Raw genomic sequence first — 14,374 nt, forward strand, 5'->3', positions numbered from 1 at the left:
TCCTAATAAAGCAACACCAACAGCTTTTTGGAAAGAAAGGAAAAAAAAAGGCAACAAAAAGCCACACTTGCCGCACTGAAGAGGTTCGCGTACGATAACAGGTGCACCATTTGATCAAGTTGCAATTATTTATAACAGATAATATTTGAGTAACAAATGTAAAATAAATATTGAAAAGCATGAATCTAAAAGCACGCACTATATCATTTTAAAGGAAATACACTCTCTGTTTGGTAGAATACAAATGTGGTGTATGTTTGTTTTCTAATGAATGATGTACAGTGGATACAGTATTTTGGTCTTGGTTCCAGTTTGTCATGAGATTTTTTTTTTTTAAATAAAGTTACTGACAAACTACTGTTTGTCTAGTTGTTCACTGAAGTGCTGTCAGCAGGATCTCGTGTTTCTCCATAACGCTTCTGACGATCGGGAGCTCGACCCAGATCCCGCAGTATTCAGCATCTTTGGCTCAAGCTCTAAAGAATTTGCCCCTAAATATTTCGTCTGGGGCAAATATTTCGTCTGCCCCTCAATATTTCGTATTTTCCTTCTCTGACTCAGCAAAACAGACCAGCAAAACCCAAACCAAATCCAATCCGTTCTTCCCTATGCCTACAACTTCTGCAAAACAATTTTTTTTTTTGCACAGGGCCGGCGCAGAGATGTTAAAGGCTGAACATTGTTGCTCTGCTTTATCTGTTTGTGTTCTGTCTGACGTGCCCCTTTTGCAAACACTCCTCTTTAGAATCCTTGCTACTTCCATCTGAGGGAAAAATCCCCTTATACTGTTGGCACGAAAAACCTGACACGCGTTCAGCTTAAAAAAGACTGCCAGAAAAATATCTGTTTCCCCTGGAAAATCCTCCAGGTGACCAGGCGAAGCGATGCGAGGCTGCCGACAGTGACCCGCCGCTATGAGGCTCTCCCCGCCCAGGTCCGAGGGGGAGCGTTCGCTGGGAGTTTGCACTCGGGCAGGCAGAGGAGGCGGGAGGGAGCCCCGCTCTTTGATTTTGGCTGGGTCGCAACTCTGAAGCCGGTGGTAAATCTCTTCGACTGTTGCGGATAGTTAGAAGGCTGTGAGGTGCCAGGATCGGGCCCTGTTTCAGTCCAGGACGTAGGTGACGCAATGTAAAATACAAACAAATCACTTCCAGCATCTGAAAGAATCTGAGATACAAAGCTGAAAGAATCTCAGATACAAAGCTGATCCTCCGTTTGCTCATTTAAGGCTAAACGTGCTTGACAGTAATAGGAAATGAGAATTCAAATGACAGGCTTGGGTTTCCTTTAAAGGTTTGATTTAGATTCAAGAAGCTGTAGGATTCAGGACTTTTTTTTTTTTTTTGTCTGGGCTAGTGCACTAAATGCCCACTCACTCGATTGGCTTTTGTCCCAGGACGCAAGTTGTGTTTCTGTCATGAAAGCAAACGGGAAAGGTCTGTCCTGCGGAGAGCGGGATCTTGTTCGTCTGTCGGTGGAGTCGAGAGTCCAGTTGTCATTTATAGCACCGGCAGCGGGACCCGGAATTTAGCCGGCCGGTTCTTTATTTCAATATTTATCTGTTGCCTTCCCAAAGGAAGGCACCCACCATGGAGCTGCTGCCGGGGAGAGATGCGTCCTAGACGCTGTGAGGTCGTGGGAAGGGGAGAATAATAATAATTCTGGAAAGGGTCGTGGAAAGGGTAGAATAATAATTCCCCTGTGATCAGGGAATTATTTACATGCCGGTGGAGTTTGTGTGTTTTAATAGAAGCGTCCTACCAAATCGTCATACTTGGGCTACCTTTACAAAAAAAGGTACTCCGGGCAGTCAATTTGTGTGAATTAACAGTCTGTAGATCTAAAGATTAATGTAGTCTTTGAGTTACGAAACAAAACACAAACCGAACTAAATATAACCGACCGCAAGCAACCGAAGTCGAGAACAACGACAAAAAAAGAACGAAACATGTTTTGCCTTTTTTTTTTTTAACTGCTATGCAGCGGCTAAATGGAAATACAGAACACAGGAGGAGACACGGGGAGAAATTCTGCCACGTTTCATTTTCAGGGCCCCATCCCTGCGACGGGGGAAGGAGGGACGAGCGGAGCCGCGCCCTCCAGCACCGAGTCCACCGGCTCCCCGTGCGAGGGCAGCGGGCGAGCTCCGGCCGCCCGCCCGGGGTGCGCACCGGCGCGGCTCCGGCGCCGCTGCACAAGCCCGGCGGAGCTCTCCCGCCGGCGCTGCCCGGCCCGAGCTGCCGGCCGCGCTGTCCGCCGCCCCGGGCGGCTCTGCCGGGCCCAGCGGGGCCGGGCAGGCGGGAGCACGGCGCGGCTCCGGCGCGGGGCCGCCGCGCCCGGGTGCGGCTTCCCATCTGTCTGCTGTGCCATGCCCTGCCACAGCCCTCGCCTGAGAACGGCTGGCGGCTTACTATTATTTTTTAATGTGCTCGTGTTTTTAAATTTTATTCTATTCTGTTCTATTCTATTCTATTCTATTCTATTCTATTTTGTTTTATTCGAATTAGTTTTATTTTGTTTTATTGGCCCCCTCGGGCCAAGGATGAGGCGACAATATTCTCCCGAAACCTCCGTGATTTGGGCAGCGTCGGAAGCCCTGGCTGCAGCCGGGGCCACGGAAAGAAGCAGCCTGGGGGTAAAGCAGGCGCGGATCAGCAGCCGCCGCCCCGGGGCTCCGGCTCGCCCCTCGCAGCGCGCCGCCGGGCGCGGGGCGGAGCTGAGGGCTCGCCCTTTGCCCGGCCGCGGGCCCCGGGCGGGCGGTGGCCCCGGGGCGGCGGGTCCCGGGCGCCGCCGGCCGCCCCCGCGCCCCCCCGCAGCACCGGCCCAGGCCGGCGGCGCGGACGCTGATTGGCTGAGCTCTCCCGCGGCCCGCGTCCCTATTGGCCAGGGCGCGGTGCGTGCCACCGCCCCGCGGTGCCGGCGGGGCCCGGGCGGTGCGGGAGGCAGCGAGGCGGCGTGGAGGCACCGGCGGGCGGGGCGCGGGGGAAGGCCGAGGAGCACCCTCCCGTGGGCTCGGCGGGTTTGCCTGTGGCCTGGTGGATTGCAGCTCGTGGGGTCGTTAAGCCACACGCCCATCATGGCGGTTCCTCCTTCCTTCGGTTTCCCTGGAGGCAAATTGGGGTCTGAAAGGAGATGAAAAACCTGCAGGTCGTAGGGTGCGTGCTGAGCGGATTGCAGCCCCAGCCTCGGCACAGCATGCTCTGGATTTGGCGTGCTTAGCATCTCCAGGTCTGCCATTGCTGCTGGCTGGCTGGCTGCCGTAGTGACTACCGTTTGCAACTGGGAAAAAAAAGAACAACAGCTGGTTTGAGTTTCTGAATTTGTAATTATCGATAGCTGCAGTAAAGCAAGTATGTCCTCTGCGTTTTATAATATGGAGAAAATAACTAACCACATTTACAGGAAAAAAGAGCTTTCCAGATGAGCAAAGCATACTGTTTTATCCATGCAAAGGGGAAAGCATAGGCAGAAAGAATGGTGGTGAAGCTGAAGAAAAATTATCTCCTTTAAATATCACGCATTGAGAGGTTTGTTTGCTCAAGGGCCATGGAAATTAAATGAGAAGATTTCCCTATTTTTACTTTCTGTGGGAGAACCCACGTTTTCTGAGTGAAGTTTAACGGAGAATAACAAAAAGCTGCATTTTGCGAGTGAAGAATGGAACATTATTTGCTTGCGGGAAGTCAAGAGCAAAGAAGAATACATACACTGGGATGGCTTTTGGACATTATTAGAAACTAATCTAAACATTTTGGAAACTGGTCTTTCAGTTTCCAAAAATGCATGCTCAGCCTCAGGTATTCTTGTAAAAACAATTGATTAGAGTAACCTCCCATTTTTTAAATTTGAGAAACAGTGGTGGTGATTTTTGACTTGCCCTATGTTGGCTTGTTCATAGAAACAGCATCAAGAAGTCTGGGTGCATCTGGCAGGAGGTGCAAAGCATTGCCAAGAAGCAGATTGTAAGGATCTTGGGGTAGTCTTGGTTGCCGACCAATCTTGATTTCGGTATGAAACTCGGCCATATATCTCATTAGTTAATGCTGCAATTACTGTTGTGTCCATAGTCTGAGGATGCACATGGGAGATCAATGGCACCGTGAATGACCAAGCTGTAGGGCAGGGTCTTACAGACCAGGGATCTAGGTCTCACTCCTCTAAACTTGCTGAATGGGTTTAAACACAAGACTTGAGTCTACAGCTTTAAACAACTCATCAAATTACCTGATTTTGCAAAGGTGTTGAATACCTGCTCTTCCCAGTGAAGCTAGTGGGACTGATTTAAAATTTGCCAAGTTCTTTCACATATAGGTGAGATAGATGTAGTGTGCTGTAATGCAAATTAATTTAGGATTTGGACTGGTTGCTAGTACAAGACTCAGGGAGGACTTGATCACTTCTGAGCGAGGCAATGGCTCTATATACTTAAAGGGATATAGTTGCAAAGCTTTTCGCATTAAGCTCGTATTTTAAATTCACACATGCACAGACGTGATCTGATCAGAAAGCTCTGCTACAAGTATGAAAATGTGCATGTTCTTAAGGGTCCTTTTCTCAGGCCACACCTCTGATGTGGCAAAGAAATGAGTTATTGATTCAGAAAAGCCTATGAATTCATTTGGGGGCATTTAGGCTGAAAATATTTCTAGGGGACTGTTTTTCAATTTTCACTAAAAGTTATGTGCTTGGAAGTACATTTTGAAATAGTTGCTGTATTTGCAAGCTGTATTTTCAACACAAAAAAGAATCCCCAGACCTGCACCTGATGAAATGAGCAGCAAGCCTTGGATTCAAACTTCCTATGTGACAAGGAGACATGGGGACCGGAGAAAATCTAACTGCACTTGGCTTCAGGTCAGGGAATGGTGAAGGTCAAGGATTGTTTTTGATCTTTTTGTTTCCCTCAAAACTGTCTGAAAAGAATGATTTTAAACTTGACTGTGAGCAGTTACTTTCTGAATTATCACCTGAAGGTAAAGAGCAACATGCCAAGGTCGGGTTCAAGCTCACTGGAGTTCATTGGACCATAGCAGATAAAATCTAGGAGCAACAAAATGCTTTCAGGTATATTCCAAGTCAATTCAATGAAGAATGATTCCCTACAGCATGTCGGATGTCATAAGCTTGTATTTTACAAGAAACAGGAGAAAAAAGTTTCTTAGCAACTGAAAAAAAACGTAGCTGAAGAAATGGATCACTAGGTCTGAGGTGTACATTCAGCTACATTTAGAGCCGATATTCTGAAATATTATGGAAAACTATGAGCAGAGTTCACAAGGTTTTTCTGTAGACTTGCAGCTGGGTGTGGTTTTTTGATATTTAATGTTTCATAATTTTTTATCTGTTCTGCTCTGGAATGTATTATCCTGTTTCAAGGGTAATGGAAGGGCTTGTGTTTATATTCTTTTTTAGAAATTGTAGACTGCTTGCTCCTGAGGAGAGTGGTTTGGTACCAGGTAATTTGGAGTCCCAATCTGAAATGAAGAAAATGTGATTTACAAAAACAACATCAATAAACTGAGGTTCAGAGTGCTGAGGAATAATTCATAGCTTTTTTGCTGTTTAGCATCATTGCAGATGAGTAAACAGTTGCATGGGGAAAACATGAGGAAGAATGGACAGTGGTGAAGCCTTTATACTTTGTAGTTTGTAAAACCTGCTGGTGGGTCACTTTTCCATTTTCCAGTACTCTAAACTATGCAGTAGCTTGCCAAAAGAAATTATCAAACAAGCAGACAGTGTATTTTTTTAGTATATTTATTGAAAAATCAAAGAGGCTGGATACTCTGGGGTTTTCAGAGGTACTTCACCAAAGATCCTGCTAGCCACAGCACAGGGCTGAAGCATCCTGTTGAGAATGCACAATTGCAGCTAAGCAGCAACTTAAAATTGTGTCCAAATAGCTATGCGTCTGATGGTTGGCCTACAGTTTGTGCTTTTTATCTGTTGAGAGAACCCCTCCTTGTAGAAATAAGCAAACCAGACATTTTTTGATTGAAACAAAGGACTCTGGGGACCATCTTCAGCCTCTGGTCTGAGTTCAGCCAGGATTCTGGTTGGGGCATGCAGCACCCGGTGGCCCACAGTGATAGTTGCCTTTGGGTCAGCACCCATAAGGAAAACTACTTCAGCTTTGCACAGGCGAGAATTCACTGCATCACTACACTGAAATTTTGTGGGCTGTTTTTCTTTTTTTCCTTTCTGTTTTTAAAGCAGAAACTTAATTTAACATCCCTTTGGTTTGTATTGCTGACAGCCAGCTTGCTAAGAATAGTGCCTTTTGGACAAAGCAGAGGGAGGAAGCAAAATGATTTTTCAATGCTTTAGTGTGAGAGACTTAAGAAACTGTAAACTGTATATTAAATGATTTCAGTGGTTCCGTAACAGATTGTCTGTTAAAGTCAAATGAGGCAGCTTAGCTATTCAATAAATGAAGGAGAGTTAAGTTCCTGGATGAATTAATTTTAGTGTCATGTGGGGCAACAGTGTTGCTTAAGCTTAATTTTTTGAGGCAGCCTGTATTAATTTTAAAATATGCCTCTATGCCACAACCTTCCAAAAACTTTAAAAAGAGATAGAGACACTTAGAATTTCAGGAATATGTATATATATTTAATTCAGTAATAAATAGGAAGAAATGTATAACTTTTGCTCCTGAATGAAATTTGTTGGGAATGATATCTCATGCTTTTGTCACAGCTAATGAAAAAAATGACCTGTTGTAAGGTTATATATAAACCAGTGGAAAAATATAATTAGCACATTAAAACACTATACGATGATGTAGAGGATGATTTGTCTCAATTATTAAATCCAATGTTTATCTTAAATTAGAAGAATTTATCTATAAAACATAACCCTTATCTCTGATTATATGCATCTCTTCCACAAACGTCTGATTCACCACACTTCAAACAAAACCTTCCTGCTTCTTGCTCTCAGCTTAGTGTTTTGGAAATAAATGAATTTTAATGCAGTGCAGAAAGTAATAGTAAATGAGAATCCATAGTTAGAAGGGTTTCCTCAAATGGCTCTTTTCAAATGCTTGTTATGTTTAAAGTCAAGCTACACATTTGTAAAAACAGGAATACATTTTACCGATTAAGACGTATTGTGTAAGAAAAGGAACAGATCCTTTTTTGCTTTTAAAATGCCTTCCTCTTTTACGCAGCAGATGGTGCTAGATTGTGAATATATGTCAATTTGATTTATTTATAGTCTGAAGAATATACGGTGAAAGACATGGCATGTACAATGTTCAAATAGACTACATAGCAAAGTGATCTTTATAAACTCATTTGTTTTGGCACAGTCTTCTGTGGTGTGCATGCTTTTCCTGATGGCTCCTCTTCATCCTTCCAAGACTTTCAGGATTGCTTCTATCTATCGTGCTTACGAAAGATGCCAAAACTAACAAGGAATTGAATGACAGAATTACGGTCAGTTCTAAAGGTAGCTTTTGTCTAAAGAATATTTATAGCAGAGGTAATAGGAGTTTACACAAATTTCATTTATCTTTTGTACTAGAGCCTCGGTCAACAGCAACCCAAAAGCATGGTAATTTTCCTGATCCAAGTCTGTGTGTCAACACTGCTGGACTTAGCTTTGGCAGGTACAGCCATGCTACTAAAAAGACAAGCCAGACTCCAGCTGCCTACAAATCCCATCTACCCTTTTGGCATGTGACAGGGCCCTTTCTAGAGTGGACTCTGGAGTGAATTTGTGTGCCATATGCTGGCTGTATGATGCATTTCCAAGAAAAAGAGGTATTTGGGCATCCACAGAAAGGTGCACGTTTAGACCTGCACTCAGACTGCCTCTCAATAGGTCTTTGGGCTCACCTAAAGTGCCTGTTTGCAGCCTGGCATCTAGAGTTGCTGGAGGTAGAAGAGCTGCAGAAGTGACCATACACAGCTATCAAAGCATAGGATGCCACGTGGCTTCTAACGTTATCCTGCCCTTGTGCTCTCCTGCCCACATCCAGCATGAGACGTTGTTGGAGTACAGTCAGCTCTAGTCACATCACCTGTATCTCAGCATAATTGGATTTGTTGGCTGAAGCATTACTCAAGGAGCTCGTGTCTGACTCTTGAGGAATTACAATGGACACTTGGTGCGTAACTTTGTGGGGCTCTCTTGAAAATTCCAGATGCAATACTTTGCAAAATAGGCTGATTTGTCCCTTTACGGTAAGAACCTTTGTTAGAGTCTGCTAGCTTAGATCCTGGAAAGACACTTCTGCTTTTAGGGAGGCATAGATCAAGAGAGATGCAAAGCTATAGCTCATTTGCCTTATCCAAGACCTAGAGGATGAAAGAGGCAGTGTCGGCACAGCCTTTCCAGAGGCCTTTTCTGGAATGGAGAAATAGCCTTTTGGGATCCTTTGTCAGGTGCTGATTAGATATTCAACAGAGAAAAAAGCCTGCACAAACACTGAGGAAAACTAGGATATATTTGCAAAGACGTTCTCAAATATTACCCCAGAAGGCATGTCCTGCGATCAGTGCTGTTTTCTGGTGGTCAGTGCATTGGTAAGTATGAAGAACTAAGTTAGTGGATTAGTAAAGCAGAGACTAGTGGGGTTTCCAAAAGACTGACAGAATTGTTTAATCCTGTCGAAGAATCCTGGTTACTAAAGCAACTGCAGGAAGTTTAATCATGGAACCACAGTGAATGTCAGTATATCCAGGTGTTGCTGAAATTCCTCAGAAGTGAGGCCTCGATCACAATAATGGCATAATTATTTAGTGACTCCGCAGATGGGGAAAACAATATGAAGAACAGTCCTGAGTCTTGGATCACCTGAGTCATTCTCTTAGAAAGACAATTAAAGTGTTACCCAAATTCATATCTTATTAAGGCTTTTAAATATCATTCCTTCAGTGTGAATGTTTATGGAGAAATCTCTTGTATTTTAGCTTACCACATACAGTTCAGACTCCTTGTTTTTTCCTTCATGGTCTTGTGCAAATTAGCTCCCATCTGTCTGTCTTTTCCCATCTTCTAGCCCATTTCTTGCCTGCCTTGCCTGGCTCAAGCTGCCCCCTTTTCCTATTCCCCACCTCTGATTTCTTTTCTGGCAATCTTTTTTTTTTTAATTTTGCAAGTTGCTAGTTAAAAGCCTTAAGGGACCACAAGTGTCTTGTTTTCCCTAGTGGAGAAGATTAAAGTGTAAAAAGAAAGAAATCATACAGGAATAATGTGCCAGTTCTTGTGCTCTGTATGGACCTTACCCATACAAAGAATGGGCTATGAGAAGGAACTATATATAAGTAACAACTCCTTACTTGGTAAAATAAAAAATGCTCAACTGTGAAACATACTCACGTTGGACTATATTATATTGTTAATAATGGAAATGCATCTTACTCCCTGCTAGACCAAGTCCTTGTCAGGGGCTTGGCCTCTGGGGACAGGGAAGGTGTCACAGAAACTGAATCAAGCAGAAGAGAACAAAAGTTATGAGAACAACGGTAAGCAGTAATGATGTTGAGCTTAAGCTAGTTGGTGGAGATGTTGCAGAGGAGTTACAGCACCATTCGATTAGACGCTGGATATCATACATGAAAGATTTCTTAAATCCTAAATAGAATCACTGATATCTTACTTCAGTGCTCTTTAGCAGAGTTAGCTCTTCTGAGCTCTCAACCTGAGTTAGTTCTTTAGTAGAGTTTAACTTGAGTTGTAGCTCTTTAGTAGAGTTTAAGTTGAGTTAGCTCTTCGGTAGAGTTAGCTCTTTCAAAGAAGCCAAGCCAGTCTGTAGTCCTCACTTGAGTTATTGGGTCAAGTTTTAAGTCCTGAGAGGCAGGATATATTAATTTGGGTCCTTTGTATTGCTAATACACAGATAGACCTTCTTAACCAAAGTCAGCTTGCACTTGCCCCCTTTCATCTATTTCCAAACCATTTTTTAAACCAACTTTTTCATGTCAGATGATCTTTTTCTACATTTTATATTGCAAAACATTCCAGAATGTCCGATGACAGCAGCATCAAGCATTTTGCTCTGGCCTTGGATAGGATTGAGTAGGGACCCATATTGGACTCTCCAGCTTTTCTAAACATTGTTCAAACAATTTTAACAGTTTCTACAAAATTGTTATATACCCACAAGAATTTCACTGCAAATGTGACTGCAATAACCACTTTTTTTGTCATAACACTGTTTTTCTCAGATGCCTTAAAAATTAGCCTACTCAGGAAGATGTCTTAAGTGTGCACAATAATGAAGATTTTTATGCTTGAATGATTCATTTTCAGTTCTGCCCTTCTGCAGCTCCAAGCTTTGCTTTATGCCCATTCCTGCTCCTCCCTGTAAGAGATGCCCATTCTTCTTTGTAGGTTCAGTTAGAAAAAACAGCCCAAAGATCTTAGGAAAAGTTTGAGGAAAATGATTTTTTCAGGGTTTTTGTGTAAGAGGGCAGCTTGAATGAGGTTGTTCTAACAGGTTTTTTTTCCTGGTGGCCTAGGCAATTAGCGCTCAGTTTTAATGGCTCAGAAGGAGAGATCTAGGTTTTGTGGGATCTGTTTCCTTTGAGAGACATCTCCGGACATTGCTGTCTTTCCCCGAGTCTTCTGCCCTCAGCTCAGGGGATTAAGCCTGACTCTGTCTGTAAGTGGCCGACTTCAGGGTGTTTGAAACAGAGGCAGATCACTCTCTGTGAAATGAGTTAGATAATCATGGGGTATTAAGGGGGTGTTAAGAGGGCCTGCTCTTTGTGCATGATCTCTTTGAGTAGGAATTATGGTATCAGACTGCAGTAGAGGTTTCTGGCAAAAATAAAATATATGTCTTATTTGTTGACATATGTCTTGTGTCTTGAATCAGTGCCCTGGGGAAGGACCTTGGCTTCAGGATTCAACCGAATTTACATTAATCAGAGGAGGCCCCTGATTCCCCACCAGCCTTGGCCATGTCCCTGGGTAACAGCGAGCGCTACTGATGCTGAGCCAGGCTCACGGGCTCCCTCCAAGGAGAGGGAGCCCAGGCTTGAGGACACATGCTGGGGAGATAACAAATGAACACCATGAGATGTGACAGTGTGCTGCATCCCTGCCGGAGCCTCCTGCATTGGGATGAGCGGGTCCTACAGAGCAGATGTTCACTGCTCTGTATATCTTGTCAATAATTCAAAGCATGGGAAGAGCACAGGAAAGGCTGATAGCCCACTGAACTGTCCTGTTTCCAATGGTCCTCTTTCCCAGCCCCTGGTTTATAACGAAAAGTAATGACATGTCTGTTATAAAGGCTGTGAAGGATGCACATGGTACAGCAGTGACTATGGAAAGCCCAGGAGAAGGAGGCTTGCCAAGAGTGCAGTAAGACCTCATAGGACAGGTGAGACATGTTTGAGGCAGCATGGACGTGACTGGGAGCCTCCAAAAGTGCCATGCAGTGTGGGTGGAGAAGGATGATTTAGTCCTGGATGCGCTCACAGGGACAATTCAAATTAACAGCCTCATAACAATGTTAAAGTGACCAACAGGATTTAGCATCCAGTATACTTTCAGCCTGCACGTAAGCGCTCCATTTCCCAAAACTCTTAAAAATGTTATCTTTCTGAGATTTTATTTTACCTTACCACAGTAAGGAGTGATTTCTTGACTTCTCCATTACCTCAGTTTTATCTGTCTGTGTTCAACATAACTTAATCATGTTTACGCAGACTTTCACCTTAATGCCAGACACTGTCTTAATTTGTTTACCAGATACCTAGTTTTGCAGTTTATGGACTCCTCAAGGTAACTTTTTCTCTCCCTTTGCCTTTCAATTCCCTGTACCAGTATTTATATTCCCTTTAAAACTTACAGTCTGGTTCTGCAGCCTTTAGAAATCTACCTGACGATCACCTAACAGTTACTTTTTCAATTTTGTGCTTCTGATTCTTATTATAAGCGGATTTTGAGTTAATGTTGCCACAGGCATTATAATACTGCTTGTCTGACTCAACAATCTAAGGTGTGTTAAATGATAAAAAGAAATCACCAGTTTGAGATTTTTTAAAAAATAAAATCATGTCTTTTGGAAGTATCTTTTTTCTAGGATCTCATATTCTTCGAGTTTCTTTAGCACAATCTAATAACTGCATTCTTTCCCAACTGCATTGTAGGCTATTTAAAGTCTAGCATCTCTGAGCAAACAATAGAAAAATATTAGAAAAAACCCTAACCTTTCGAACACTGCTAAGTCTGCATGATCAGCTGTTCTTTTCTTGTTATTCACCTCTTTCTGCCTTTTTTCTTCCAGATTTAATCCTTTGGCTTTACTTTCACTCCTGCAACCAGGAAATGTTCTTTGGTAGTCAGAAAGGAGTGCTGTAAGCCAGAGCTCATAATTATCGGGTGGGCTCACCCAGAGCAGCCGACTGCCGAGGCTGACGTGAGGGGCTCCCACGCTTGGAGTAGCGGGTGCTGGGCTGTGGGAAGCTGGGCTGGCACAGTAGCTCAGTGCTGAATGCGGGAAATGACCCTCCCAGCAGCAGCATTCACTGCCCTCATCTCTCCTGTCCTCATTCTGTCCAACAGGAGAAGCAAGCTTGATCCTTCATGGCGGTTCCCTGGCTCTCCCATCCCAGCTCCTTTCCGTAGCAGGAAGAGCCTAGCCCTGGGTCCTGTTTTTGGTGGGGAGCAATTCAGCTGTTTTTGCTATCATTAATCATGGGATCATTCAGGAGGCCATCGAGCCCAATCTCCTGCTCACAGCAGGCTCAATGCAGGGTCATTCAGGCCAGGTTGCTCAGGGCTTGGGAGACTTGGTAAATGCAGTGGAAGCGTGGCTGATCATAGTTTAAAAATGAGAGCAGAACGCCTTGCACAGTTGTTTATCTTGACATTAGCAAGGCATCTGACACCATCTCCTACAACACTCTCATTGACAAACTGATGAAGAATGAACTAGAGAAATGGAAAACCTAAACTGGTGGTCTCAAAAGGTTATGATCAGCATCTTGAAGTCCAGCTGGAGGCCAGTCACTAGTGGTGTGCCCCAGGGGTCAACACTGGGGCCAATAATATTCATCAATAACATCTTCATTAATAACATGGATGATGGGGTAGAATGCACCCTCAGCAAGTTTGCAGATGATACAAAACTGGGAGGAGTGATTATAGACCAGATCGTTGAGCTGCAGTTCAAAAGGACCTTGGCAGGCTCAAGAAATAGCTTGAGAGGAGTCTCATGAAATCCAACAAAATGAAATGCCAGGTGCTGCCACTGGGTAGGAATAACTCCATGCACCGCTACATGCTGGGGACCAACTGTCTGGAAAGCAGTTTTACAGGAAACGACTTGGAAGTCCTGGTGGACAACAAATTGAACGTGATCCTGCACTGTGCCCTCTCAGCAAAGATGGCCAACAGTCTCTGAGGCTGGATTAGGTAGAGCATCACCAGCAAGGAGGTGATCCTTCCTCTTTACTCAGCCCTGGTGAGACACATCTGGCGTGCTGGGTCCAGGTCTGGGCATCCCAGTGCAAGAGAGACAGGGACTTACTGGAGTGAGTCTAGTGAAGGGCTATGAAGATGATTAAGAAACTGGAGCATCTGGCATAGGAGTAGAGGCTAAAAGAGCTGGGGTGGTTCAGTCTGGAGGAGAAAAGGCTCAGGAGGATCTGATCAATGTGTACATATGCCTGATGGGAGTGAGTAAAGAAAGCAAAGCCAGGCTTTCCATGGTGGTGCCCAGTGACGGGACAAGAGGCAATGGGCACAAACTGAAAGAGAAAATGGAGTGATCATGCAAAGGTGCACTCTGAACACTAATCGGAAAACTGCAGTCTGGCAGTTAGGCTCAAGAGCAAGAATTAGCATTTTTTGAAGACAGCCATAACCCCAATATATTCATATTCATATATTCACATGCACATTATTTTGTTTATGATTTGCCACTTTTCATGTTTCATTTTTTCTGTAACTTATTTATTGTATCCAGGCTCCACCTTCATAAGACTTCCCCCCGTCCTGCCCCCGGCTGTACTCACTGATAAGTGTTTTGTGTCAAATAGCAAGTACCAGGTATTGCTTATACCAGCTAAAGAAGACTGGTAAATACTTGAGTGCAAAACCAGACATGTAAATAAGGTGCATTTTGTGATCAAACAAAGAAAAAGACATTCATTTGTAAATTAATGTTGTGTTTGATGTGAATCCAATGAAAGGGTCCTAGTGAAGAACCCGTGAGGTCCATACAAACCTGTGAATACTTTTTCAGGTATTCAGGTGTTTGTAATATTTAATATGTGCATCACGTAATTTGATCAATAAGTTGTGATTTTTTTCCTACTAACAGACTGAAAATCCATAAGAGTGACTTCTGTGCACTACAGCAAATACTGGGGATGTAGTCACAGGCAAATTTAAGCTACTACTATGAGTT

This window comes from Ciconia boyciana, chromosome 3 (genome assembly GCF_034638445.1).
Source record: "Ciconia boyciana chromosome 3, ASM3463844v1, whole genome shotgun sequence".
NCBI lineage: Eukaryota > Metazoa > Chordata > Aves > Ciconiiformes > Ciconiidae > Ciconia > Ciconia boyciana.